This window comes from Pinus tabuliformis, chromosome X (assembly GCF_031772625.1).
Source record: "Pinus tabuliformis cultivar Carrire ecotype Pingquan chromosome X, CPIR1, whole genome shotgun sequence".
NCBI classification, from domain to species: domain Eukaryota; kingdom Viridiplantae; phylum Streptophyta; class Pinopsida; order Pinales; family Pinaceae; genus Pinus; species Pinus tabuliformis.
In genome coordinates, this window is record NC_142308.1 from 367,712,125 (window position 1) to 367,726,616 (window position 14,492).

Sequence of the window (14,492 nt, forward strand, 5' to 3'; positions counted from 1 at the left end):
CAAACGGGCCTTCCACCTTGCATCAAGAGAGCTCCCAAAACATACCCACTTGCATCTGTCTCCACTTCAAAGAGTTGATGAAATTTTGGTAATTCAGAACTTGTGCTTGATTGATCTTCTTATTTAGCTCCTTGAAAGCCTTTTGCTGACCTTTTCCCCATTGGAAACTCTTTCCACTTACTATTATGGCATGGTGTAGTGTTGATAAAGCTGAAAATGGGGCTATGAATTTCCTCACGTACTATGTTGCCCTAATGAAACTCCTAACCTCAGAAACATTAGTAGGCACCGACCATTTCATGATGGCTTCCATCTTGGAAGGAACTATCTTCAGCTCTCCTCCACCAATCGCATACCCCAAATACACCAAATACTATTGCGAAAACTCACACTTATTTAGATTTGCTAGCAAGTAGTGCTTCTTTAGTGTTTCCAACACCTGCGTCAAATGTGAAATATGGTCCTCCCATATAGCACTATATACTAGTATATCATTCAGATAGACATTAACAAATGAATCTAGAAAAGGGCATTGTGCATCATTCATTAATCTCATAAATGTAGTTGGTGCATTACATTGACCAAATGGCATAAATAACCACTCATACAAACTTTTCCTAGTTTTGAAGGCGGTCTTCCATGTATCTTCTTCTTTGAATCGAACCTGGTGATATCCAAACTTCAAGTCTAGCTTGGTGAAATATTTTTCTCTCTGAAAATGATCTAGCAAATCGTCTATCCTAGGCAGGGGGTATATGTTCTTGAGCATGATTTTATTCAACGCCCTGTAATATATACACATCTTCCAAATCCCATCCTTCTTTGGCACAATGATCTTTGGCACAATGATGATGGGTGACCCACATGGTGATGTACTCGATCGAATGACACCCTATTCTAGTAGTTCTTGCAATTGTTTCTTCACCTCATTTTCTTCTATAACATATTGCCTATATAGCCCAATATTTGGCAATGGGGAGTGTTATCGCTTGAGATTTCACCCTAGGCTGAGGAAGGTAAACCTTCAAGGCAACATCAAACCATTTCACCTCGTAGCTAGCCCTACGAGGTATGAGAAGGCTCTCTCGGGTCAGATTCGGTAGATCTTTCAATATGATAAGCTGACCAATTAGGAATAAAGATTTTAGGCTAGTAAATTGATAAGGGGGGTTGATTTAAAGATTTTTGGGGTCTTTGGTGGCAATTTGAGGGAGTGCAATTCAGGGTGCGGGGATTGGGCTCAATTTTTGCAGGGGGATCTTTGGGGCAAGGTAGGAGTGAGTGCTGATGCCTTAATCTGAGATGAATGATCAGGAATGATAGAGGAGGAGCTAAAGAGGGCAAACAACAACTTTGAATCCTCTTTAGACAGTGGAAAACATAGATATTGAACAAAATTAAAAGCTGAGCATGGCATGCATGAATTCAAACTTTATCACTTCATCTGTTCAATTAGCAGCAAAGAAAGAGATGGAACACATAAACACACTTACAATAACATGTAGAGAACACACCATCAACACAACAATCCACAAGAATCCACAATGATGTCTGCAAAACCCTGGCCTTCCTTTTCCTTAAATTGCAGAGATAGATGTACAATATACAATAAAGCTTTCTCCCACAAGAGTCCAACCATGAAAATGAGCAAGAGAAGGCATAATATAGACCATCTAACGCCTTTCCCCACCTCTAGGGGTCGAGCTCAGCTTCCTAGGAGCAGTTTGAACTAATTCTAAACTAAGCACTAGATAATAGGCAGTCAAACAACTTGCCTCTATTACTTAGCTAACTCATCCATGCATTAATTATTCACTTTTTACATCAAGGAAGCTTCTAGAAGGGTAAAGAGAAATAAAATCTATCAATGTGCCATGAAAATTATACATTCATCCATCATCTACAAGTAAAAATCATCAACCAAGGTGAAAACAATGTTTTCTGGCCTGAAAAGTCAAAACTGCCAAATTCAGCTCGAGTGGTCGCGCCCCTTTGCAGCAACTTTTTAGTGGGTTCCACTGGTCCAAATCAGGTGCAAGATGGCTCATTGGAAATATTGGTTTGTCTACTTTCCATCCCAAGTGGAATATCTGTATTTGGAGTTGATTTGACCTGTCAAAAATCAAATCTCCCAAGACTGGTCAAAAAGTGCCCAATGAGGCTGCCTCAAGGAAGAGTGCTGTTGCAGTCAACTTTTGAATACCTTCCTCAACCCCAAATTGAGCTCATGATAGCTCATTGGAAATATATTTGTGTCTAGTTATCATTTTACCCATCAAGAAAGTCATTTGGTCAACAAATCTAGGAGAAAACTTGATTTTCCCAAGGTCACTTCAGAGGTGCCTTTGATTCTCCTGAGGCAACGGTATTCTTGACATTTCTCTCAAACCATGACACCTGTGCAAAAAGTGAAGGAGGTTTCTCTTCCTTGGCATGTTTTGGACAAAAAAATCTCTCAGTTTTGCAAAATTCATCTTTTATTGCTCTGGAACATCATTTGAGTGCCACTTGTCCCGATGTGTGAAACAATGAATTTTGTCGAAATAGAGCGAAATGAAGGGGATGAGGGGCTTCTAAATTCTTGAGGAAACTTTTGGGAGTAGGGAGGGATGTTAGGAAGCAGGGGAAAGTGGAATCTTAGAGATTGAGTGAGAGGAAGGGGTTCAAAAGAGTGAAACACAGGCCCAACCTAGAAAATTGCCAGGTTGTAGCTAGAAACGAGGGTTTGTGCAAAAATGAGGAATTTGGGGGATCTGAGTGTTGGGAAGTGTTTGATAAGGTAGGTGAAGGGTAGGGGAAGGTGTATGAACATCTGGAAACAAGTTTTGCCGGTGATTTGACCATCCAAGAGAAATTGCCTTCAAAACCCTAGGAGAGGGAAATGACCTTGCCTGGGCGCAACTGAAGCATGAACAAGGTATCAAATGACCCATTAGACACTGACATGATAATGACAACCCTATGAATGATGATAAACTCAGCTGAATGGTGACATGGACTGACATTTGGGCAAACCCTAGACCTAATGCCTAGTGACCAAATTTTGCTTGAAGACTCACTGAAATGACAAAATTTGACCTTGACACTTCAAAATCACTATGTAAGAGCACATTTGATCACTGGAGGAAGGCTGTAAAGACTGACACTAATAGGGAGTTTGGAAATAATTGGATCTTGTGCTCCACTTCTCTCTTAGGTGGTAACCCTTTAGGCTCTCGGAACACATCCTTGTATGCCTGTAACAACTAGTCCAATTGTTGTTTACGTTTCTTAGTACACCCCTCCAGGGATGCCTTGCCTCTTATTGACTCCTCTTCATACTGAATTTCTCCTAAAAACAATAAAACATACTTCTTGTTAGAACTGTTCAATTTCTTGACTTATTTGGCACTTACTAATGAAATTTTTGACTTTCCTTTGTGCGCATTGATGATGAACGATATTCCATCCTTGATGAGTTGGTACGGGTTATCTCTCCTCATGAATATTTCATCACGCATGTACATGTATGGACTCCAAAATACACCTCCACATACATCAATGGGAACCACATCCATATCTACTTCATCAATAAAATCAACACTGATATCAAATCTAATTTTTCACTATTTTGTTACCTTCACCTCTGCATCCTTATTTGCCCATCCCAGTGGATATAGGTTTGGATGATCACGAATTTTCAATCCCAACTTCTTGACCATCTCTACTGCAATGAGATTCACCTATGATCCTAAGCCAAACAGAGCATCAGTCTTTATCTTCTTGATCTGTATCTTTATATGGAATAATTTGGTCATTTCTTTCTCTTCTTGTTGCTGAAGGCTATTCATATTCACCTCCTTTTTCACCCATATCCATGTTGGAGTTTCTTTCAGCTTAGTTGATCGAATCAGTGGCCACGATATTCTTCTTCTTATTATCTTTCTTGTTCTTCGAGTTTAGCTCTAGATGCAACTTCCAACACTTCTCCTCTGTATGGCCATCAATGTTGTAGTGGTTGCTAGGATCTTTGAACTGGTGTGTTGTGGTTTTTGTATTTTAATCATTTCTCCCTTTTGGCTTCTTCTTCCCCTCCTTAGAAGCTTCATGTTTCTCCTTTTGTTTTGATCCACTTGATTGTGCTCTTTTCAAGACTATTGTCTCCAAGTATTATGCCTGTACACAAGCCTCGTCCACCGATTTGGGCTTCAACAACATCACTTTCTCATGCAGATGGTAGTGCATACCCCCCAAATACTTGAGGAGTACATCTGGGTTCTTTGGAGAGATACCCAGTATTATAGCCATCTTTTTGAATTATGTGGTGTACTCCTGCATGATTTGGCCCAACTTTTTCCTAATGTAATGCCACCGGATCCGCTAGTCCTCCACGTACCTAATGGGATAAAAATATGACTTAATGAGAGTTCTAAAATCCTACCACTTAGTCACTGGAGGCTCTCCCTCCAACCTCAGGTTTCCCATGTGGCTCTCCCACCAATTCGGTGCATGGCCCTCTAATTTCAACCATGCGAATGAGATATTTTTCCCTCTATCAATATGATGGACGTTGAAATCAAATTCTAGTTGTTGCAACCAGTGTTTCATCTTTAGAGTGTTGATATCACCATGGTATATCTTGATATCTACTTTTTCTTCCATTTTGAATGGGGATTGATTCACGACACTCGAACTGGATTGATCTTTTTTGGGTTCTTTCTTCGACTAGTTCTTTGTATCTTCATGTTCTCCCAATCCCCCTTATGATTTTTTCTCTACATTCAAACCATTATCTTATCTAAATATCCGTAGCTTATTTCTTAGGGCTACCATCAAGAGGTTTACATTGCAACTTATATTCGCGAATTTTTATTCAATCCACGAAAACCTCATCTTTGTAGGATCACAAGGTTCGTTTATAGATTTGTTGGCCATGATTAGGGTTTTACGATTTTCGACCCCACTGACCTAGATCCCCTGCAGATATCCACAAATTAATAAAGGAACCTACTTTGATACCAAATTATCTGTAAATTGTTGTGGATATTCCACTGGACAATTCATCACAATAGATCTAATAATATTATATTAAAACTCTGAAAATTCTACAATATTATAGTTTATTAAACTTCAATACATGTAGAGTTAATTGTAATTAGTGCATGCATGTAAATGTAAATTATGCAAAAAAGTAGAGAATGAAAAAATAAGAACACACACACACAAGATATCCTCTCTAGGAAACCATTTCAGGAGAAAACCCAGCTGGAAGGTGAGGTCACTTCACTCTCTTTCTCTGTTTGGAAATATGGCTGCAGGTAAAAAGAATTAAAGTTTGTGGCCCGTGCGATGCTACAGTGCACATATCCTCTCTTTGTTCTCTACCTTCTATCTCTCCTAGCTATATTTTCTCAGTTATGGAACAAAATTCTCTCGAAAGAATGGAATGTCTCTTCCTCCTGGTGGTATGGTTATAACACAACCTGATAGCCTACTAGTGGTTAAGTTTGACTACATCAACTCTTAACTAGAGTTATAAAATAGGCTATTGTAGAGTATTTTACATCAAAAAAATGTGGCTAGCCCCTTTTCCATAAATAATGGGCATTGACGCAGCATCCTCACGAACTATAGGTGTGAAAATAGGAAGGTCAACTTTTTAGTGGCATAACTTTTGCATATAGACTCTGATTGTCGCACTTCTTGCACCATTGGAAAGGTCTCTGTGTGTAGAATAGCTTGAAAAGGTGATGTGCCAAAGAGGAAATTTTGTACCCCAAAAAATTTCATTTAATGCCTCAAAATTCTCATGGAAGGTTTCAGACCCTATTTTGCCAAACTGGGTCCTGCCGGTAAAAATGGTTCCGTGAGTTGATTCCTCCACTTTTTCCAGTCCAAATGCATCAAGATGGATGAAAAAAAATATAATGATCCAATTCGGATCAACAAATTGCAAAAAATAAGTGTTAAACCAAAAATTCCAATAATGCACTAATGGAAGCATATGATAAGTTCCCCTGAATTTGTGCCACTTATTTATCACCACAAATAACCATACACAATTGTATAAGTCAGGAACCAGATACATGACTTTCCTTCATGAGAAACATGTACAAAATGTAAAATATTGATTTTTCATAGCCAAATCCCCCTGAACATGCCATGTTTGTTCATGATCACAGTCACTTCATCATATACAATATTAGTGGTATAATAAATCATCATCAAGATACACATGCATAGCTCCCCCTTGAGATCATACACCACTGATCATGACCTTATAATCATTACCTATTTTCCATGAGGCTATATACGTTACATTTAAGTTTGTAGTGTCTATTAGAAGGATGCATTAAGAACAAGGGACTGTAGTAGGGGTTATCTTCCCTTACTCTGAATCTGAAGAAGAGGAGTTAGACCTCTTCTTTCTGCCTAGATTCTTCTTTAGTACATATAAACTGTTTGAATTTATGAATTCTTTTGCTATAGTTTTTCCAGTATCTTGTTCTATCATTTTACATCTAGTTGACGTAAATATAATTACATGCCATTTATCATCTATTTTTCTTACACTTTGAATGTTATCCTTTAGCCCATCAACCAGTAGTACATTAGCTACTTTTTTATTGTTAATATCAACATCAACATTACCCTTACCTAAAACCTTTGCATATGTACCATTTCCAAGAATAATCTTACCACTCTTGTCTTTGAGAGGGATGAATTTTTCCTTATTTCCAGACATGTGATGAGATCATCCTCCTGTGAAAATTTCAACTATTGCAGCAACTGAAAATTATTCTTCTAACTGTAAATTAATTAATTGTTTATTTTCCCACACAAACAATGAATAATTCACAACTACAATTTTCACCAAATTAAATTTATCAGAAGATAAACTAGAAACTAAGAAAATACCAGCACACACACATACACATTTGACACAGTTATTTTTGGAGAAAAGTCCCCAAAAAAATCCAACTTGGGAAAATTGGTGTAGCAGCTAAGGGTTTTAATTATTGAGCAGCAGTGAGAAATTATGAGTACAACTGGATGTTGAAATATGGAAATCCTACAGAGAAAAATAATGGAAAATGTATAGTGAGGAATTTTCCTCACCCCACAAGCAATTCAGGATCTAACTGCCAGCTCCAAGTGATCTATTCAAACAGCTTCTGTGCAACCCATGTTAGCCTCTTTATGGCTATTTTTTCCTCTCTGCAAGCTACTCTCCCAAACTGGAATATCTTCCTCCGCACTCATTGTCCATGCCCCTCTCTACCTCTGCTTCCCAACTTTGGCTCGAGCTCCTCCAACAACTATTGTTGCTCTCTGGAAAATTGAACTGCTTAAGGAAGTCAATCTCTAGTATGTGTTCTCCATCTACCCATCGACCTCCATTTATAATCTCTAGTTAGGAATCCAATGGACAAGATTAAGCTTTAATCGATGGTGAGATCATATTTGGATCGATCTGTGTGATTTTCTAGATTCACACCTTTCTAAATTAATATTGATTAATTAACCCCTTTTCCTAAGTTTAGACTTAGGAAATATTTAAAAATAGGCTAATAATATAATTAAGACAGTTCTAGGTGGAATTTCCAAAAACGATTATGGGTTATGTATAACTCCTGTGTTTTATCCCTTTCAGAATGTTTCAAGATTAGAGCACCTATGATGCTACAAAAAATAACACTCCCTCTCAGCGAGGAAGGTGTTCTAATGTTGCACCATTGCTACAACACCGTGTCTTTGTATCACCCTTTGTATGTTGTTGATGTTTGGTCACTGAATAACTAAATTCCATTACCCACTAACTAATGCACAACTCTAATGTCGCATCTATGTTGTTGCTGACATTTTTGTAATGATACCAACTCTTCATCTGCACTGTAACTCCCTCTCATATGTTGTTGCTACAATTGTAACTACTGCAACTACTACAACTGAGAAGCATCCTAAATATTGAACCAATTGTGTCTTTGTGTTGCATATGTCTCCTCAACATCTGACTATTATTAGCCTCTACATTTTCCACTAAGGAATCTACATTGCTGCTGACTCTACTACAAAGCCTCCTTCTCTATTTTCAACACTACTATGCGCTCCTCAACACCTAAGTGCAACTAGTCTACAACTGTCACTCTAGAGTATGATTATATCAGATGAAGTTGATCCATCTTGCTACTAAATACTATGGGCCCCTACAGGAAGGTAATTATCCATGAGGAGGAAACCTTAATGGATCCTGCCCAAACTCTGTGTTTCTCTAGTGCTATAGATCCATATCACCTCACCTCACTCCTGGAGGTATAGCTGCAAACATAGTGAAATATTCCTCTAGCATGGAGGACAATTTTCTATCTCTGCGGATGTTGTCACCTGGTCTTGCTTCTCCTACTTTTCCTTCTTCCTGAGAGGATCTTGGGTAATGTAGTGTCCAAACTTTCCATACCAAGCACTTGACCTTGGATAGGTCCTTCTTCCTCTTCATCTCCCCCTGTCCCTGATTGGGATCCTTTGATGATACGGCCACATTCTCCTCGTCTTTTTAACCCTTCACACCCTTGTTATTTCTTCTGATAATGGTGCTTTTTAACAAATCTCACCTCCAGTTCTCCTGTTGTAGGTCAGACCACATCCTGTCCCATATAGGTAATGTGTCTTGACCCAAGATACTTTGGACAAAGACTTTCCACTCCTCTGAGACATTGTTTAGTGCCAATCATACAAGCTCCGTCGATTGAGGTGCCTCCTCAATGGTTGGAAGTTGATCATGGACCTCCTAAATCTTGGTGAAGAAAGAGAATATGCCTTCACCCTTCTGCATCCTAATTCTCCTTAGCTTCTCCTGCAGGAAAATATTTCATTTCTTGGAAGTGTTATGATATAGTTGGATGAGAGCATCCCACATCTCCTTGGAAGTGCCTTTGCCAGATATATGTGAAACTACATGGTCTCAGACTCCATCTAGCATCAACCACTTCCCTTTTCCATCTCCTTCTTATATTGCTTTAGCTGATTTGCATCATGAGGAACTACTACCACATTATCTACATAGGCTTTCAGGCCATGTTGATCCAGTAGGAAGGACATCCTAGCCTTCCAAATGACAAATTTGGAGGCTCCCTCCAATCTATCCTAATCTCTAATCCCAATTTTTTGCTTGAGGGGGCCTGACCTAGATTCAATGTTAATTAGCCAAACAAATCCCTACACTACTGGCCCTTTCAGCATCAGCCCACAAAGCGCAGACCGAAGTCTCACCCGAAGCAATATGGGGGGATGCTGGAACCTAGTTTCCACACCCTAAGATGGTTGTGATGTCATTTGATTCCCTCTATTCCTACCTTCGCGCAAGTCACTTCGCTCTAGGGCTTGCAAGACGAGCCCTTTATTCTGTCCTTTAGTACTTTTGCGAAAGGGTATGATTGACCTTCATGCGCGTAGCCCTAGCCTGCTTCTCAGGTAATTTCGCGCTGCCATACCGTGCAGATTACCAAATTACTCTAAGTGACTTGCTTATCTTATCTAATAATTATAGTTATCATTGTGTAAACAGATAATCGTAATTGTGTTCAATTATTCAATGTAATTGCATTCATTCGTGCATCACATAAGCATAATAAAGGAAATTCATACATAACATATCAAGATGCAATAACAGAACAAAGACACAGGAATTGCAGAATATCTTTCTTTATTAATATCTTCCAAGTGTTTACAACTCTGTCCACCCTGCGCACACAGTTGAAGGGGTTCGCGCACTTAGCTACATACTTCTACCCTAGGCCTTTTTGCACTCAGCTGTGGAGCCTCTACCTATGCTACAACCCAAGACTTAGACTTCTTACTTCAGAGCTATGACTCTCTTACCCTGGTATCTCCTTAAAACTACTTAGAGCTTAGCTCTTTTTATACAATCCAATGGTCCACGGACCATGGGTAGATCTCTTATAGCCAACTTTAGTTTACAAAACTAAGGGCGGAATACCCTTTATGACACATAATACCTTCATGCTCTGTGATCACAAAATGCGGAGTATTTACATTTTTATTACAAAATTTGACTCAAACATGGGCTTTTAGCCCCAGAAATTCCCTTGGGGGATCCCACTCCCAACACCAGTTGTGGCCATCTCTAAATCTAGTCGAAAAATATCTCTCTTTTCCGCTGCTTAATTGTTGAGTCTATAACGCGCACTCCCTTCTAGAGTGAGAAACTTTTCTCACAACTTCTTTCAATCTACAATTGGAAAATCAAAATTCCAGAAATTGAAACCCCCTGAGAGAAATTATCTCTTTGTGTGGCTTTCTCTTCCACTCGTCACTGGTTCCGCTACTAAAAACTATTGCAAAACCCTTTTGCACCCAAACAAGGAATATGCCCAACAAAAGTACTAGATTGTTGCTCCCTCTTCCTACTCGAATCACTCAAACTAGAAATCTTAACTTTTATGCCCACCTGCACTGAAAAATAAAACTTGCTCAAGAAACTCGCAATGCCTAGCTTAGGCTCTACGCAACCACCATAAATTCATCATGTTGCTCCCTCTAAACAACGAATTTCTGCTTCCACTTCTGAGATTCCCCATCTGATCAAAATCGCTATGATACCATTTGAAAATTTCAACTATTGTAGTAACTAGAATTATTCTTCTACCTGTAAATTAATTAACATTTTATTTTCCCACACAAACAACAAATAATTCACAACTGCAATTTTCACCAATTTAAATTCTCTGGAAGATAAACTAGAAATTAAGAAAATATCAGCGCGTACACACACAAATTTTACATGGTTATTTTTGGACAAAAATCCCTGGAAAAACCTGACTTTGGAAAATCGGTGTAACAGTTAAGGGTTTTAATTATTAAGAAGTAGTGAGAAATTATGAGTACAAATGGATGCTGAAATCTGGCAATCCTACGATGAAAAATACTAGGAAAAATCTAGTGAGGAATTTTCCTCACCCCACAAGAAATTTGGGCTCTAACTGCCAGCTCCAAGTGAGCCGTCCAAATAGCTTTTGTGTAGGCCCGTGTCACCCTAGTGCAATCCCTTGTACAATCTACATGAACTAACTGCTCCTCAAGCCATCCTATCTGCCACTGACTGAGAAATTGTTTCTCCGACCCTCTAGAACACTTTCCCAACCTCTGGAACTAAAACCCAACTTCTCTCCAGTAAAATCAAATTGCCTCTAAAGGCTTCTATGTAGCCCCTATGTCAGCCTCTCTATGGCTATTTCTGCCTCTCTGCAAGCTACTTCCCGAAAATGGAATCTCTTCCTCTGGACTCATTATCCCTTCACCTCTTTGTTTTTTCTTCCCTTCTTTGGCCTGAACTCTTTTGGCAATTGTTGTTGCTCTCTGTAAAATCGAACTACCCAAGGAAATTGAGCATGTGTTCTCCATCTACCCATCAACCTCCATTTATAATCTCCAGTTGGGACTCCAACAACCAATATTAAACCTTAATTGATACCTGAGACCATATCTGGATCGGTCCATGTAAGTTTCTAGATGATTCACACCTTTCTTAATTAATATTGATTACTTAGCCCCCTTTTCCTAAGTTTAAACTTAGGAAATATTTAAAAATAGGCTAATAATATAGTTGAGGCACTTCTAGGTGTAATTTCCATAAATTACTTCTAGGTTGAACACCTTTGATGCTACAAAAACTAACACCATTGTCTATGTACCATTGATATTCTTCTTCAAATGTGCATAGATCAAGGCCATGCCTTAATTTTTCTCCTTCTTTCTGCTTTGTATAATGAGTGTTGGTAGATCCAACAAATTTCTTTTCTTTCTATTTATTTTGTTGTCTAAATTAATTCATGTACTTGTTCCTGCATTCTTTTTCTACATGCCCAAAATTGTTACAATTATAACATCTTACATTACTAGAGAAGGGAGCAAAAGAATATTTATGTTTCACATTCCCCCTATTGCAATCAATATATTTGTGACCAAACATGTTGCAAGTAAAACAATATCCCTTAAAGAAGCCTAAGTAATTAGATGTCGATGATCTTCCTGTGAATATGCTTCTACAATTGGCTATAAAGTGTCCAAAGTTATGACAGATAAAACATTCAATGTCATTGTTCAAAGTAAAGAATCAGTTATTGTTTCTATTATATTTCCTTTGAAATTTTTATTTCTCTGGTTGTCGGTTCGACTGACTTCTTAATTCCTTACCATGTATTTTCAGAGTTTTCTTTGTTAACCTCATGATTTCTTGCACAATCTTGTGAGCTAGATTCTCCTTTCTCAGAATCATGAAAACCAAGACCAGATTTAATAGAGGGAAACATTTTACTATTAAGAAGGTTATCTAATATCTTTGAGCTATCTTAAAATCTCAATTGCTTATCCTTTTTTGCTAACTTTCCTTCTAGAATAATTACCTCAACCTATTTTTCTCCTTTTTTCTTTTCCATTTGATTTCTCAACTTGATGATCTCTCCCTTAAGCACATTTTCTTGTTCTTCAAATACTTGAAGTATCTCCTCATATCGCTTGTTTGATTTTTCAAGATCATATTTGAGAGAGATAATCTATGCTTCTAGTCCTTCGCAATAACTAGTTATTTCTATCAGCTCTTTGATTGTTGCATCTTCTTCATTTCTTGTTGCCTCCTGCAAATTTTGAGTTTATTTCTTAATGAAGCTACTCCATCCTCCAAACTTTGACATTGATCTTCCCTTTCCTTATACTTCTTTCTTATTCCTTCTTCAATTTTCTTTCATTCTTTCAACTGGGTTTTTAATGTGACAACATCTTCTTTGTAGGCACACTCCTTTACATAAAATTGTTGCAATAACTTTGATTGATCTCTATTTTCATTTTTGATCCTTTTAGTCTCTACTTCTAGGGCCATTATTGTTTAATCTACGTTTTCTTTAGAATGATTAATTTCACTTTTACCCATGAGCACAATTTTTGTAGAATCATTATCATCATCACTACGAATGGAATATCACGTATACAATGGTCATCATGTCTACAATCAAAACAAAGCCTAGTACCTAATAATTCCTCTTCACTATCTTCACAATCATTTCCTTCCTTGATCAATGAGAGAGGTCCTTATTTATGATTGCAAATTCATCCCTATAACTGCTACAGTTTTCTTGACTTTGCCTCTTCCTTTCTGTTTCCTTCTTCTTTTTCTTCTTTCCCATTGTCCCTGATCCACTCTCAAGCATGTTAATCAAGGTTTTCATTGATGTCAATATGGCATTGGCCGAGATGGAAAATATTCTTGAGATGCCTCGTTCCAGATGATGATGTCATGACTCTTGTTTAACAAGGATGCCATTAATTAATATGTCAAGCCACTAATGAAGAAGTCTTAAAGAAGTTCCAAGTGCCAAATTCCAGTCATGTTCCTTATTTGATGATCTATACCTTAACCCTCGATGACATATGGAAGACTACACTTGATAAATGACCACACTTGATGATGGCACTTGATGTGGTCTTGATAACATGGTTGGAAGACTAGATGATGACATGGAAGATCTCATTTGATGGTTGGAATACTCCCTTTGAACTTTCCTAATGATGCTACACTATAACATATCACTGCACCATTATGTGATGACATTGATGATACACTCATTGTTTGACAATATCATGAGGACATGGATGTCCTACATGATCCTATGATGATAAAGAAGCTAAACAATGGAGAAGACAAACAATGGAGAAGCCAAACAAAGAGAAGTCATATTGTCCTAGTTAGCTTCTACACTAAACAATTTGAGGATAGTTTTAAAGAAAAATAAAATTGAAGATCTTGGAGGCAACCTTTCAACATGGTACCTAGACCATCTGAAATAGTACTTTTTTCTCTTTCCAATGAGCCCTTATTTGACCTAAAACTCCTATTAGTTTGTGAGATATCGTTTTTTCAAGTTTAAAATATATATATTATGATATTGAGGTAACTTACACTTAGATATTCATGTTGGCCTACCTCTAGAAAGACATGTCCATTCAATTCAACGTCAAACTCATATAAAAATAAGATTTGAAACATTCATTTGAGCAAGAATTTTTGGTGAAGGTATCTCAGAAGAGAAGGAAAATGTGCAAGAGGTCGAGGAAACGAAGAATACATGACCAAGGAAGAGCTTAAGGTTGAAAATAATGTCTAGAATATATTTGGGATAATGGACCTCTACAACTCTATAATTTCGGGCCCTTGCAACTCTGTAATTTCAAACCCCTGTGACCTTGATTGCAGACCTCAATTTTTGCAAACCAAAGTGAATACTAAGCGAAGATTGATAGGGCTCGTTCAAGAATACATTGGGATCTGTGAAGTATAACCAAATACATCTTGATGAAGTGAAGTTGAGGGTTGGAGGCCAAGAGGCTGGAGCCTCAAAAGTACAAGGTTGGTGCCTTGGAATATAGGTTTGGAGCCTTAGAGGATCAGAGTCCTCATGAAACTAGGTCGGAGCCTGAACCAGATATAGAGTTGGATCCTT